General features: G+C 44.0%; 1 protein-coding gene across 4 annotated transcripts in view; it reads right to left on the bottom strand.

Annotated features, from left to right (window-relative positions):
* si:ch211-186j3.6 (neural-cadherin) overlaps positions 1-16,821 on the bottom strand; it is a 182,404-nt gene that overhangs the window by 143,066 nt on the left and 22,517 nt on the right. The window lies entirely within an intron of this gene.

Here is a 16,821-nt window from a genome sequence, read left to right as displayed (position 1 = left end):
TGTTGGTGACGGTGTTGGTGACATGTTGGTGACGGTGATGGTGTTGGTGACATGTTGGTGACGGTGTTGGTGATGGTGTTGTTCGGCTGTAAAAAGTTTGCAAACATGCAAGCACCTGTAAATTGATGATTGCTGTGTGTTGTGTTGTATATCTGAATAAATAAAGTTTTTGTCATCCAAATCTTTTTTCCTGTTTTATTTTTGTTGTTTCAGAGAAGAAAAAAAGGGTTGAAATGTTTGAGGTGTCACTAAAACCAAAAGGTGAGTGTAAAGGTGACTATAGGGGTGTTGTCTCATGTCTAGAGGGCTCTAATCCAAAATGTATTAAGAATGTTACAAAAGGTTTTCTATGCTCCAACTAGGAAATATTCCATTTCCAAATAGGAAATCTTCCTGTCTTCATTCTACTCAGGGTGTTGGGGGGGGGGGGGGGGCACTGCAGCGTCTGCTTGGCGTGTGGAGGTCAGAGCATGGATTACATTTGCATATGACAACTTCTGGACAACATTTGCATTGTCAGCCGAAAGGTCCGGTTGGAATATTGTAACCAAGACACCCCCCCCCCCGCCCCGCCCCCCGCCCCCGCCCCACCCCCCCACCAACAATAAAATCATTGTCCAAGGCATCAGTCACTTTAAAATGGCACGCAAGCACTTTGTACAACGTCAGTATGCTTTCTTCACTACTTCTTCTACTTCTACAATCTCACATCCAGTACACACCAACATACATCCACTACACACCAACATATATCCAGTACACACCAATATATCCAGTACACACCAACATATATCCAGTACACACCAATATATCCAGTACACACCAATATATCCAGTACACACCAACATGTATCCAGTACACACCAACATGTATCTAGTACACACCAATATACATCCAGTACACACCAACATGTATCTAGTACACACCAATATATATCCAGTACACACCAACATATATCCAGTACACACCAACATATATCCAGTACACACCAATATATCCAGTACACACCAATATATATCCAGTACACACCAATATATCCAGTACACACCAATATATCCAGTACACACCAAGATATGTCCAGTACACACCAATATATATCCAGTACACACCAATATATATCCAGTACACACCAATATATATCCAGTACACACCAACATATATCCAGTACACACCAACATATATCCAGTACACACCAATATATCCAGTACACACCAAGATATATCCAGTACACACCAACATATATCCAGTACACACCAATATATCCAGTACACACCAAGATATGTCGAATAGAAAGCCATCCATATTGAAGATAAAGCCAATGATATGGAAGATAATCCATCTATATTAAATATACATTGCCTAGAAGATGCGGTGCAGGTCCAAGGAGAGAAGGAGCGTACTTCTTCCCAACCAAGGTGCTTCTGGCTTTCCTTAGCGAGGCCACGTAGCATGAAATGAGCTTTCTTTCCTCCGTCCCCAGAATTAGCAGCTAGGCTGGGGCCTTTCTGCTCCACCAGTAAATACCCCAAAGACACACCTTGCATACAAACACACCGCTGGAGCGCTCCGTGTGTGTGTGTGTGTGAAGATCAGACGGCTGACGCATCCTCGGGGTGGTGTCAGTCATCATGAATAATAATAATAATAATAACAGCATCATAATCTGGACAAACGTTTGCTTAGAGAGAGAAGAAGTATTAGCAAATCTAGGACAGCTTTTACTTTTATGGATGGATGATTTATTTCATTTATTTCACGTCTACCAGAAGTGGACAACCACTCCAAAGTCCTCGGGTCCTTCTCATGTGTGTGTGTGTGCGTGTGTGTGTGTGTGTGTGTGCATGTGTGTGTGTGTGTGTCCTGCATTGCAGTGACGCAGATAAAAAATAAAGTTTTGAACACGGAACCTGCAACTTCCTTCTGACCTCCAGGGACACTCGGGCTGGGAAGAGTGGAACGTTCACATTTAACGGGCTGCGGACCACGGCAGCGGTGGGAGGGGAGCACACGGCCCCCGTGTAACACCTCCATAAAGACCTCGGCACCTGCCACCCGTCCCTGAGAACCCCAGCCGGCAGCAGCTCACGAAGGAAGGATGCTGGGAGACCATCAGACATCCCACACACATCCCAACGCTCCATGATCCAATCCCAACGTCTAACATAGCACTTGTATTTCCATCCAGTAGAACTACATAATGTTGGACTAATAATACTCCATCATTTATTCCCTTTCTTCCGACTGATGACGTGTATACAATACGCTAAACATTATACTTGCATGTACAGTACATTGAGAGAATGCTAAGTAGTACCTTCAGTACTTGGTATTTGAAGACTTCATAGAAGTGAAGTTTCAAGTGCGTCTTTGAATCAACACGCTATTCTTATTTTGGGTAACTTTCCCTCCAACTGTACTTCACCAAACTCCTCACTTTCACTTTCACTTTCACTTTCCAGTCAGAACAACAAAAACCTTGAAAGTTCAACAAACTCAAACATGCTTTGCAGCCAGCCGCTTCACTTTTTTAAGTTGATTCAACTTTTTGTTTTTAACAAGGCCTCGTGCGCTATCACACGCGCACGCACACACACACACACACACACGCACACACACACACACACACGGATATGAAAAATGGATAAAAGGAGTAGTTAGGAAGGAATGAATAATGGATATTGAGCGAGAAAGAGGAATTGTGTGAAGAGACGCTGACTTAACTCATCACAGCAGCGCCTGTGAAAAGCGATGCGTTCACGGGCATGCGGCCGTTATGATTATGATCATAAAGAGAATGCAATCAGAGAATAAAAGTTGATGAAATAAAGCACCTTGAATGGAACCAACAGCGAGAACCTTGGAAGACGTAAACGTTTCAAACTGACAATGAGAGCGCTGATGAAAAGCGGCGCCACAATGAGCTTCCCTCCACGACCCGACCGTCAAAAATGGCTTTCAAGGAGCAACGCCTGCTGACGCTACGTGGTCGCACCTCCACTTCCTGCTGGTGGGAAGAATCCGCACGCCTCCTAAACCGTCAGTACGTTGGCACTCTTCACCTGAAACACCCTCCCTGAGGCCAGACTCGAACACTGCACCCGTGAACACGACTCGTACACGCTGCCCATGAACACGACTCGTACACGCTGCCCATGAACACATCATAACACGACTCATACACATGACCCATAAACACATCATAACACGACTCATACACGCCACCCATGAACACATCATAACACGACTCATACACATGACCCATAAAAACCAGTCATACACACGACCTATAAACACATCATACACACGACCCATAAACACATCATAAACACATCATACACACGACCCATAAACACATCATAAACACGTCATAAACACGTCATAACACGACGCATAAACACCAGTCATGCACATGACCCATAAACACATCATAAACACAAAAAGAACTAGCACAATAGTGAAGCTAACGCTAACGGCTAACTACTGAGAGCTATCTATTAATGGCTAACTACTAATGGCTATCTAAGTAGGGCTAACTACTAAGGGCTAACTACTGTCAGCTAAGATTAACTACTAAGGGCTAACTAGGACCAGCTAAGAGCTAACTACCAAGGGCTAACTAGGACCAGCTAAGAGCTAACTACCAAGGGCTAACTAGGACCAGCTAAGAGCTAACTACTAAGGGCTAACTACTGCCAGCTAAGATTAACTACTAAGGGCTGACTAGGACCAGCTAAGCGCTAACTACCAAGGGCTAACTAGGACCAGCTAAGAGCTAACTACTAAGGGCTAACTAGGACCAGCTAAGATTAACTACTAAGGGCTAACTACTGCCAGCTAAGATTAACTACTAAGGGCTGACTAGGACCAGATAAGAGCTAACTACCAAGGGCTAACTAGGACCAGCTAAGAGCTAACTACTAAGGGCTAACTAGGACCAGCTAAGAGCTAACTACTAAGGGCTAACTACTGCCAGCTAAGATTAACTACTAAGGGCTGACTAGGACCAGCTAAGAGCTAACTACCAAGGGCTAACTACTGCCAGCTAAGATTAACTACTAAGGGCTGACTAGGACCAGCTAAGCGCTAACTACCAAGGGCTAACTAGGACCAGCTAAGAGCTAACTACTAAGGGCTAACTAGGACCAGCTAAGAGCTAACTACCAAGGGCTAACTAGGACCAGCTAAGAGCTAACTACTAAGGGCTAACTAGGACCAGCTAAGAGCTAACTACCAAGGGCTGACTAGGACCATCTAAGAGCTAACTACTAAGGGCTAACTAGGACCAGCTAAGAGCTAACTACTAAGGGCTAACTAGGACCAGCTAAGAGCTAACTACCAAGGGCTGACTAGGACCATCTAAGAGCTAACTACTAAGGGCTAACTAGGACCAGCTAAGAGCTAACTACCAAGGGCTGACTAGGACCATCTAAGAGCTAACTACTAAGGGCTAACTAGGACCAGCTAAGAGCTAACTACTAAGGGCTAACTAGGACCAGCTAAGAGCTAACTACTAAGGGCTAACTAGGACCAGCTAAGAGCTAACTACTAAGGGCTAACTACTGCCAGCTAAGATTAACTACTAAGGGCTGACTAGGACCAGCTAAGAGCTAACTACCAAGGGCTAACTACTGCCAGCTAAGATTAACTACTAAGGGCTGACTAGGACCAGCTAAGCGCTAACTACCAAGGGCTAACTAGGACCAGCTAAGAGCTAACTACTAAGGGCTAACTACTGCCAGCTAAGATTAACTACTAAGGGCTGACTAGGACCAGCTAAGAGCTAACTACTAAGGGCTAACTAGGACCAGCTAAGAGCTAACTACCAAGGGCTAACTAGGACCAGCTAAGAGCTAACTACTAAGGGCTAACTAGGACCAGCTAAGAGCTAACTACCAAGGGCTGACTAGGACCATCTAAGAGCTAACTACTAAGGGCTAACTAGGACCAGCTAAGAGCTAACTACTAAGGGCTAACTAGGACCAGCTAAGAGCTAACTACCAAGGGCTGACTAGGACCATCTAAGAGCTAACTACTAAGGGCTAACTAGGACCAGCTAAGAGCTAACTACCAAGGGCTGACTAGGACCATCTAAGAGCTAACTACTAAGGGCTAACTAGGACCAGCTAAGAGCTAACTACTAAGGGCTAACTAGGACCAGCTAAGAGCTAACTACTAAGGGCTAACTAGGACCAGCTAAGAGCTAACTACCAAGGGCTGACTAGGACCATCTAAGAGCTAACTACTAAGGGCTAACTAGGACCAGCTAAGAGCTAACTACCAAGGGCTAACTCCAAACGGCTAACGACCAACATTGCTTTTCCTGTCCCAGCGGAAGACGCCATGGCGAGAAGAGGCGGGGTTTGATGCATTTCCTGCGTTTGTTTGAAGCTCATTTCCACCAACAGGCGAGCAAGCAGCGCCGCTGCCTTCATGCGCTCCGCTGGGCCGCACGGCCTCAGGTGACACGTAAATAAATAAACGCAGCGAATGCGGCGGGGGAGAAGAGACCCCCCCCCCCCCAGAAAAGCAGATGAAGAGGAACAGAAGAGGAACGTTTGACTGTGGAGTTTGTCTCTTCTTGTTTCATCTCGCCAGCACGGGAGGCAATCAGAGGAAGGAAAAGACGTCCCAAAACAAAAACACGCATCTGGGTTTCTCATCCCCAAAGGCCGCTGCCCCCCCCCCGGGGCCAGACGCGGTGATGTAATGCGGCGTGGCACTCCACCTGATAGCGGGGAAGTCCGATAAAAGGTCTGCAGGGATTCTGACAGGTGGACAAGACTTGTTTAACGAGGCAATCTACAGGGCCGGCCGTTCGATGTTCCCCCGACCGCATTGACTCTTCATCCTCGTGCCGCGCACGCACACGCACACAAACACACACAGGATTGATCCCCGTGTACGAGGCCATTAAGTGTCGCTTGTGTCTGGTGGCTGGGATGGATCAAGAGATGTTTTTTTTCCACTTTCATTTCTAAACCCCCGAGTGAAACTTGTACCAAGTTTTATGCTGACAAGCTACTTTAGCACCAAAGCTAGCCGCTAGCCGCTAGCCAGCCACTTTCACTTTCTCCTTCTGACACCTTCATGGTACAGACCACCATCTCCATCCTCCTTATGAAGGGATAGATCTTCACCTTGGGCATGGAGGCTGTAAATATACAGTATATGCAGTACATGCAGTACATGCAGTACAGCATAATAATGTAGATATACAGTATATGCAGTACATGCAGTACAGCGTATAGAGACACTAATCAGGGAAGTGGTCTCCATGCTGGTGGACAGCTGTCATCACAGATGGAGGAACAATCAGGAACCTTGATTATCCTCCATAAGTTGTTTATGTTGTTGTTTTCTTCTGGAGACTCAAAGCCTAAAAAGCTTTTGGATTTTTTCAAGCATCCTCTTGCCTCTTTTCATGTTTATGATGCGCTTTTATGTTCGTGTGTGTGTGTGTGTGTGTGTGTGTGTGTGTGTGCGTTGTTTGCGTGACCACCAGGATTGGAAGAACAGACACCAGTCTCATCTACGCCTCCTTCAAGTACCTTCAGGGATTTCTTGTGGCTGAAGGCAACCTCTTATTAGCCAAAACATACAGCATGTCCATTCCAAGTCTTTACTGGCCAAACGAAGCATCTCCTAGCATGCCACAGCTCCATGGAGACACGTTCTAACACGTTCTAACACGTTCTAACACGTCCTAACACGTCCTAACACGTTCTAAGACCCTCATCATCATGATGAAGTATCATCACATGTTTGTCCAGGGCCCATACTGATGTCTACTCATCGACAATATCGGACGCTGAGACATTTGGAGCCAATCTCTTTGCATCAAAAACGAAAATATTGGTGGGAAAAAAGTTTGATGTACTTTTTAGGTCATGAAATATGTATATGTTGGGAAGATGACAAATAATACAAATATGGCACAGTATCTGACTATAATTGGTTAGAATTATTACAGCTCAACCATCATTAGCAGGCTGATAGGCTGAAGGTGCTGTTACTTCCTGTTAGTGTTGTTACTTCCTGTTAGTGTTGTTACTTCCTATTAGTGTTGTTACTTCCTATTAGTGTTGTTACTTCCTGTTAGTGTTGTTACTTCCTGTTAGTTTTGTTACTTCATGTTACAGGAAGGTGTTGTTACTTCCTGTTAGTGTTGTTACTTCCTGTTTTGTTACTTCCTATTAGTGTTGTTACTTCCTGTTAGTTTTGTTACTTCATGTTACAGGAAGGTGTTGTTACTTCCTGTTAGTTTTGTTACTTCATGTTACAGGAAGGTGTTGTTACTTCCTGTTAGTGTTGTTACTTCCTGTTAGTGTTACTTCATGTTACAGGAAGGTGTTGTTACTTCCTGTTAGTGTTGTTACTTCCTCTTAGTTTTGTTACTTCATGTTACAGGAAGGTGTTGTTACTTCCTGTTAGTGTTGTTACTTCCTGTTAGTGTTACTTCATGTTACAGGAAGGTGTTGTTACTTCCTGTTAGTGTTGTTACTTCCTGTTAGTTTTGTTACTTCATGTTACAGGAAGGTGTTGTTACTTCCTGTTAGTGTTGTTACTTCCTGTTAGTGTTACTTCATGTTACAGGAAGGTGTTGTTACTTCCTGTTAGTGTTGTTACTTCCTGTTAGTGTTACTTCATGTTACAGGAAGGTGTTGTTACTTCCTGTTAGTGTTGTTACTTCCTGTTTTGTTACTTCCTATTAGTGTTGTTACTTCCTGTTAGTTTTGTTACTTCATGTTACAGGAAGGTGTTGCTACTTCCTGTTAGTGTTGTTACTTCCTGTTAGTTTTGTTACTTCCTGTTACAGGAAGGTGTTGTTACTTCCTGTTAGTGTTGTTACTTCCTGTTAGTTTTGTTACTTCATGTTACAGGAAGGTGTTGTTACTTCCTCTTAGTGTTGTTACTTCCTTTGATAAGCCATCAAAGGCACGTTTGCGGTGGAGTCGCGCGGCAGAGCCAAGGTGCGTCGTGGGTATCGGCGTGTGATCTCGGTGATCCCGACAGCGCCGGGCGAAGATAGCATCACGCCGACTTGACAAAGACACCAAGTATATCCCGTTATGTGCGGCGGAGGATTATTTTCCCAGCGAGGACTTATCATCCCATGTAGAAGCCGACTCAAAGCGGCTGCCAACTGAATCCTAATTGTGCTGTTGCCACGGCAGCAAAGACACACACACTCAAACACGCTCACACACACACACACACACACACACACACACACTCACACACACTCCAATTTCCACCCACATTTGTCTCCAAAATAAAGCGTCAGGCCCCAGGAGGCCCCTTTGGCTCTGTGAAAGCGAGGCTGGGTCGCGCCGCGGCGTGCGTGCGCGGCGTATACGCGTGCACGGCGCATCGGTGATGAATGGCGGCAGAGCGGGCGCCTGACGCCGAGGGGTCAGACTTTAATGTTGACACCAACGCGGCGTGCCGGCACCATCAGTCACGCTCGGCGGCTCCGAGTGGGCTAGCGAGGCGTCGAACAGATAAACGACTCGGCGCGGCATCATTGCACCCCCGCCCCCCCCCCCCACTTCCTCTCAATGTGACTTGCATATGAGGAGGGGGCGGGGCTCAAAGCGCCCCCACACAGACACAGGCGTCATTTTCTCCTGACAGGTCATCAAAGTAACTCGTTAGCACTCTTTTGGCGGGAGAAGCAGAAGGGGGAGGAGTCACCGCCCCCACCGCCTCCTCGGAAAGGTCAGCGTGGCGTCCGTTCATTCGTCTCTGTGACGGAGACGGCCTATTAGTGGCAGACAGCGACCCCGGGCGCCGTGGAGGCCAATCACGGCCGGGCGTGACAAAGATGGAGGCATGTTGGGACTCGGTTACCATGACAACGCATCAATGTTGGCTAACCAACTCTTCGCTTATTGTACATCCTGATCCAATTTTACTACAACTCATTTCTACTTTTATTATCTTCTTAAAACTACAGTACTTATACGTGTATGCTTAATACACGCAGTAGTCATATTTAAACTATTTAGACCTCATGGTATTTACAGTATCAAATCTATCAGACCAATTACACGGCCCCACCCAGGCCGGGCCCCGCCCCCCCCCGCTTAGCTCCACATTGAGCAGTAATTAAGAATGTGCCGCATTGCACTGCTAATCTCACGCACTCAATCCGTGGTAGCAGATTACAGCGCACAGCATGGTAGCGCACGTGCACGCCCGCACGCACGCACACGGAGCGTACGTGCACGCACGCACATGCACACACACGGAACGGTTGCTGCGCCTCCAGGCTTTATTTGCGTCTGTAATTAGCTCACGCTGATGATTCACTTCACGCTGACATGCTCCCCTGGCTAATGGGCTTTGCTTTCTTGGGATAATTAAATGTGAGCAGAAAAAAAACATGAAAAGGACACGGGAGAAATGTTTGCCGATGTTTGATCAAGATCTTCCTCCCGTGCAAAGTGACAGCGTCGCTCGCCGGCCGCCGGTTGGCAAAGTGCGGCGAGCGGTGTCCATCAGCGGCCCGGAGACGAGAAGAAAAGATCTCGGGATGTCGTTTTCTTTCTTCAGACGTCAACACAAACGTAAACAAGCTGCTTGTCGTTTGCTCCGCAAAGCAGACGGCAGACGTTGCTACATCTGACGTACTTCCACCGACAACGGCGGCGCTTTCTCCGCCTGTCAGCTCCAATAACCTCTGATAGCGCTGATAGCCGCCATAGCATCGGCGTTTCTTCTAAACGCTACCTGACCCTGGATCAGTACACCGCTGGAGCCCATCTGCATCGCAGTGCGCTTCTCAATATTACAACACCCGTATCGATATCACCATCACCCGTATCAATATCATCGATATCAATATCAATGATATCAATATCACCATCATCAGTATCAATATCACAGATATCAATATCACCATCACCAGTATCAATATTACATCACCAATATCAATATCACCGGTATCAATATGACCATCATCAGTATCAATATCACCAGTATCAATATCACCCATATCAATGTCACATCACTCATATCACCATCACTGGTATCAATATAACCATCACTGGTATCAATATCACCAATATCAATATCCCCATCACCAGTATCAATATCACCAATATCAATATCACCATCACCAGTATCAATATCACAAATATCAGTATCACCATCACCAGTATCAATATCACCAATATCAATATCACCATCACCAGTATCAATATCACAAATATCAATATCACCATCACCAGTATCAATATCACCGATATCACCATCACCAGTATCAATATCACCATCATCAGTATCAATATCACCGATATCAACACCACCATCATCAGTATCAATATCACATATCAATATCACAATCACCAGATCACCGATATCAATATCAACATCACCGATATCACCATAACCGGTATCAATATCATCAATATCACCATCATCCATTAGCAGTATCAATATCACCATCATCCACCACCAGTATCATCAGGCTGATTCCAAGTAGAGCCTGGCCTGCAATAAAAAGCTGTTGTTGCTGCCACCCAATCTGGTGCTTGTGTGTCCCAGCCCCCATTACAGTAAGATGACTGCCCCCTAGTGACCAGTGTAGAATTGGAGGTAGAAGTATGTTACATTTGGCTCCATTTTGGCCAAATCCTTGGTGACCAGACGCCCCATGAGCCGCATGTCCTATCCGGATACCGGATGTGATATCTGCTCATATTTATTTGCCGGTATCGCCAAAGCGCGGTATCGCTGAGACGTCTGGTATCGGCCATCCCTAGCAGCCAGCCACGAGCGTTGACTGCAGCACTTTGTGAGGGAACGTTCCTGAGGAGCACTTGATGAATAAAGCGCGTTATGCAAGGTGAAAGGCTCTTTGAGACGCCACATTTAACTCAAACACGTCCAAGTTCCTGTGCTGGGATTCTCACGCTGCCGAGTTCGAGCGCCCTCGGCCCTGAGTTCAATGCGTCCTTTTCATCGTCTTTGTCTGGCAAACATCAGCTTGAAAGCAAACACGTCTTTGCTAACGAACTTGGCAACCATTTGCTCAAGGAAGCTCAAAGTTCCTTTCGAGGTTGAGACATCATCATCATCATCATCATCATCATCATCACGGATGCACACCAGGCAGAAGCATGACGCACACGCTTCCCCTTTGACCCCTCTGCACCCTTTTCCTCGGGCCAGCATCTCCGTCCCATCAACGGCACTCAGGAGAAACTAGCCTCATGTTCTCGTAGCAGGACACGAGCATGTCAACAAAAAACTGCTGCCTTGGGACCCCCAACAGAGGATGAAGAGGTCGGCATCACGCTACTTCATTCCTCGTGTACAAAGCCCACTATACTCACTATAATATCTGCCATATGAATATTTACTGTATATACAATCATATATCATCATAAATCATAAATATAAAATCATAGAAAATGTTTGCAAAATAGTCATCAGTCAAAAGTGGTCACATGATGCCAAAGAAAGAAAACCTTGGTGGGGAATTTGATTGGAATCTTAAACATCTTAAACAAAACCATCTGTCATCTTGGGACAATCAATTCTAAATATCGAGAAGAAAAAAGACACAATTTACCAAGAATAAACAAAAAATAATTTTTTTAATTTTTTTTAATTTGGGTGGAAAATGTCGTTACACCTTTTAGAGTCCTCCAGACATGAAATAACAGCCCTATAGTCGCTGCTACACTCCTATTAGCCAATATAGGAAACATAATAAAAGAAAATCAGACATTTTAGGCATAGCAAAGCTGTGTATTCTAAATACAAATGTTTAACACTACTAGAGCCCTCCAGACATGAAATAACAGCCCTATAGTCGCTGCTACACTCCTACTTGCCAATATAGTAAACATAATAAAAGAAAATCAGACATTTTAGGCATAGCAAAGCTGTGTATTCTAAATACAAATGTTTAACACTACTAGAGCCCTCCAGACAGGAAATAACAGCCCTATAGTCCCTGCTACACTCCTACTAGCCAATATAGTAAACATAATAAAAGAAAATCAGACATTTTAGGCATAGCAAAGCTGTGTATTCTAAATACAGATGTTTAACACTACTAGAGCCCTCCAGACATGAAATAACAGCCCTATAGTCCCTGCTACACTCCTACTAGCCAATATAGTAAACATAATAAAAGAAAATCAGACATTTTAGGCATAGCAAAGCTGTGTATTCTAAATACAAATGTTTAACACTACTAGAGCCCTCCAGACATGAAATAACAGCCCTATAGTCGCTGCTACACTCTATAGTAAACATAATAAAAGAAAATCTTTTGAGCATCACGTATGTATATGTCATATATATCATGAATATAATGAAGAGAAGTCAGCCAGGCATGGGGGGGTGGGGGGGTGGGGGGGGGGGGGCTACCAGAGGGCCAGGCAGATAACGGTGCTTCAGCGTGACATTAGCCGTGGAAGTGGACGGTCCCAGATTGCTGTGTTGTTCTCCCGGCCTGCCATGAAGGAAGGTTGCCAGACGCCAGCCTCCAAACACTCCAAGGGCCGACCGCCGCCGCCGCCGCCGCCATTGTTGTTGGCATTTCCCCGGTGATGGAAGGAGATATTAAATGCTCTCCGCTTCCTGAAGAAGCTCTTCACCGGGATCAATCTCCCAGCGTGAGGACTTGTGTACCTGCACTTTGTGTTATTGGATGGATTCCCAGCACTCGCATCAACGCTCCGGAAAAATACACCTTGTGATCCCTCATTACGCTTCCTTTCGGCGGGAGGAAGTGGCCATTGGCCGCTTTGATGGCGAGGAGGTCTCTTTGAAATGATTTGCTGATGCTCTCCCGTCTTTCACGCTGACCGCCATGACACATGAGGCAGGATATTGTTTGTCTGTGTGTGTGTGTGTGTGTGTGTGTGTGTGTGCGTGTGCGTCCCCCATCTTTAATTCTCCACTTGTGTGTTTAATCGGATGAAGTGACTTCCACTGATTCGGGCAGGAAATCCATCGGCATCTCGCCAGCCGCCAACAGCTGATGCCGCCGTGACGTTTGCGCCGGGAACGGAAGTCGCCGCGAGCTCGCAGGTCGCCATTTGACAGTGGCCTCGTGTCAGGAAGACGAGGTGGGATTGCACAATCGCTCACATTGATGGCGCCCCCCAGGGAAAGCCAAGCAAAGCGGGCATCCATCAATCTTTGGGAGAATTCCAAAGTTTGCAGCTCGTCGCTCCCAAAGATGCGTTCTCATTATCCTTTGCAAATTCATTTCAAGTCTCATTAGCAAAACGCTGATTCGTGACATCTTAGCTTCACTCCTTTGCAACAGGCGCCGTGATAGGGCGGCGGGGGGGCGGGGCCACACACAGGGCCATCAGCATTTAGCGGAAAAAAAAAAGTCATGGCGGCCAATCAAACACCGGAAGAGAGTCACATGAGGAAGAGACAACATCGGGTTGCGAGTTCACTTCCTCTCACGCCTTGAGGATGGCCACAGTTTGACCCAGGAACAGACTAGGTCATGATACTCGCCACACAGAACAAACATTAGGACTTCACAGCACTAATGTATAGACATAACAAAAGGCAATAATGCATAGAAAACCTGTTTACCATCTTCTAAATATGCTTTAGCAGCATTAGAGCTCTCTAGGCATAAAATAACACCCCTATGGTCACCTTTACTCTCCTATTACCCAACATACTTGATATACTAAGAGGGAATAAGACAGCTAGGCACAGGAAACCTGTCTAAATACACTTTTTAACACAATTAGAGCCCTCTAAACATGAAATAACACCCCTATAGTCACTTTTTTTTTAGTCCTATTACCCAACATACTTGATATACTAAGAGGAAATAAGACAGCTAGGCACAGGAAACCTGTCTAAATACACTTTTTAACACAATTAGAGCCCTCTAAACATGAAATAACACCCCTATAGTCACTTCTTTTTTAGTCCTATTACCCAACATACTTGATATACTAAGAGGAAATAAGACAGCTAGGCACAGGAAACCTGTCTAAATACACTTTTTAACACAATTAGAGCCGTCTAAACATGAAATAACACCCCTATAGTCACTTCTTTTTTTAGTCCTATTACCCAACATACTTGATATACTATGAGGAAATAAGACAGCTAGGCACAGGAAACCTGTCTAAATACACTTTTTAACACAATTAGAGCCCTCTAAACATGAAATAACAACCCTATAGTCACTTCTTTTTTAGTCCTATTACCCAACATACTTGATATACTAAGAGGAAATAAGCCAGTTAGGCATGGAAAACCTGTTTATCACTTTCTAAATACACTTTTAACACGATTAGAGCCCTCCAGACATGAAATAACACCCCTATAGTCACTGTTACACACCCTTAGTGTAGCGAAGCCTAGCCTGCTGTGTATTGTATGGATTGTTTGCATGCCTTGGATTACGTTGCCATGTTAGCGCTACACGTGTCGGGCTGCAGGTGTTATTGTCAGCATGACAAATACCTCCACATTGGAAAAATACGAGGGAGAAAAATTCATCAATAGAAATAAAGTTAAGGAACCACGTGGGGGGGCGCCCAATTGCTTTGAAATTGAATTCCTAGTGGGGTGGGGGGGGGGGTGCAGGCATCCTCCTGAAATGAATGCGTAGTTAACATAAAGGCTTTCTAGCCCAGCAGCCAATCACCTTCCAGCATCAGACGGCCTTCCATTCCTGAACCTCGGCTCCAGCAGGAACACACAAAGACCGGGAATCCAACCTACAACCCCTCTTCTTGGTCTGCTTCAAATGTTAGCGTCACAGGATGCTTTTATGAAACGTTTGGCCATGCAGCTTCCTGTTGTTGTTATTCTTCCTGCTGTATTTACGTCTCAAACTCCCTCTTTTATCTTTTATCTTTCGTTTATCTTTTATCTTTTATTCCAGACACGACTGTCATCACTGAACTTCCACCAAGTCAAAGTCCTGATTTATTCATGGAATACGTTGGGAGTTGCAGCATACAAAGTCTGTTCAGAACCATCCAAATACACAATTAGAATACACGATTAGAGCCCTCTGGACATGAAATAACACCCCTATAATCACTCTTACACTCCTATTAGCCAAAATGGTAGACATCATAAGAAGACATAAGATGTTTTAGGCATAAAAAAAACTGTTTACCACCTTCTAAATACACTTTTTAACACGATTAGAGCCCTGTAGACCTGAAATAACACCCCTATAATCACTCTTACACTCCTATTAGCCAAAATGGTAGATATCATAAGACATAAGATGTTTTAGGCATAAAAAAAAACTGTTTACCACCTTCTAAATACACTTTTTTAAACACAATTAGAGCCCTGTAGACCTGAAATAACACCCCTATAATCACTCTTACACTCCTATTAGCCAAAATGGTAGATATCATAAGACATAAGATGTTTTAGGCATAAAAAAAACTGTTTACCACCTTCTAAATACACTTTTTTAAACACAATTAGAGCCCTGTGGACCTGAAATAACACCCCTATAATCACTCTTACACTCCTATTAGCCAAAATGGTAGACATCATAAGAAGACATAAGATGTTTTAGGCATAAAAAAAACTGTTTACCACCTTCTAAATACACTTTTTAACACGATTAGAGCCCTGTAGACCTGAAATAACACCCCTATAATCACTCTTACACTCCTATTAGCCAAAATGGTAGATATCATAAGACATAAGATGTTTTAGGCATAAAAAAACTGTTTACCACCTTCTAAATACACTTTTTAAACACAATTAGAGCCCTGTGGACCTGAAATAACACCCCTATAATCACTCTTACACTCCTATTAGCCAAAATGGTAGACATCATAAGAAGACATAAGATGTTTTAGGCATAAAAAAAACTGTTTACCACCTTCTAAATACACTTTTTAACACGATTAGAGCCCTGTAGACCTGAAATAACACCCCTATAATCACTCTTACACTCCTATTAGCCAAAATGGTAGACATCATAAGAAGACATAAGATGTTTTAGGCATAAAAAAAACTGTTTACCACCTTCTAAATACACTTTTTAACACGATTAGAGCCCTGTAGACATGAAATAACACCCCTATAATCACTCTTACACTCCTATTAGCCAAAATGGTAGATATCATAAGACATAAGATGTTTTAGGCATAAAAAAAAACTGTTTACCACCTTCTAAATACACTTTTTTAAACACAATTAGAGCCCTGTGGACCTGAAATAACACCCCTATAATCACTCTTACACTCCTATTAGCCAAAATGGTAGATATCATAAGACATAAGATGTTTTAGGCATAAAAAAAAACTGTTTACCACCTTCTAAATACACTTTTTAAACACAATTAGAGCCCTGTAGACCTGAAATAACACCCCTAGAATCACTCTTACACTCCTATTAGCCAAAATGGTAGATATCATAAGACATAAGATGTTTTAGGCATAAAAAAAAACTGTTTACCACCTTCTAAATACACTTTTTTAAACACAATTAGAGCCCTGTGGACCTGAAATAACACCCCTATAATCACTCTTACACTCCTATTAGCCAAAATGGTAGATATCATAAGACATAAGATGTTTTAGGCATAAAAAAAAACTGTTTACCACCTTCTAAATACACTTTTTAAACACAATTAGAGCCCTGTAGACCTGAAATAACACCCCTAGAATCACTCTTACACTCCTATTAGCCAAAATGGTAGATATCATAAGACATAAGATGTTTTAGGCATAAAAAAAAACTGTTTACCACCTTCTAAATACACTTTTTTAAACACAATTAGAGCCCTGTGGACCTGAAATAACACCCCTATAATCACTCTTACACTCCTATTAGCCAATA

This window comes from Doryrhamphus excisus, chromosome 7 (assembly GCF_030265055.1).
Source record: "Doryrhamphus excisus isolate RoL2022-K1 chromosome 7, RoL_Dexc_1.0, whole genome shotgun sequence".
NCBI lineage: Eukaryota > Metazoa > Chordata > Actinopteri > Syngnathiformes > Syngnathidae > Doryrhamphus > Doryrhamphus excisus.
The sequence above is the reverse complement of the archived record's forward strand: the minus strand, read 5'-3'. Positions and strand labels throughout refer to the sequence as shown.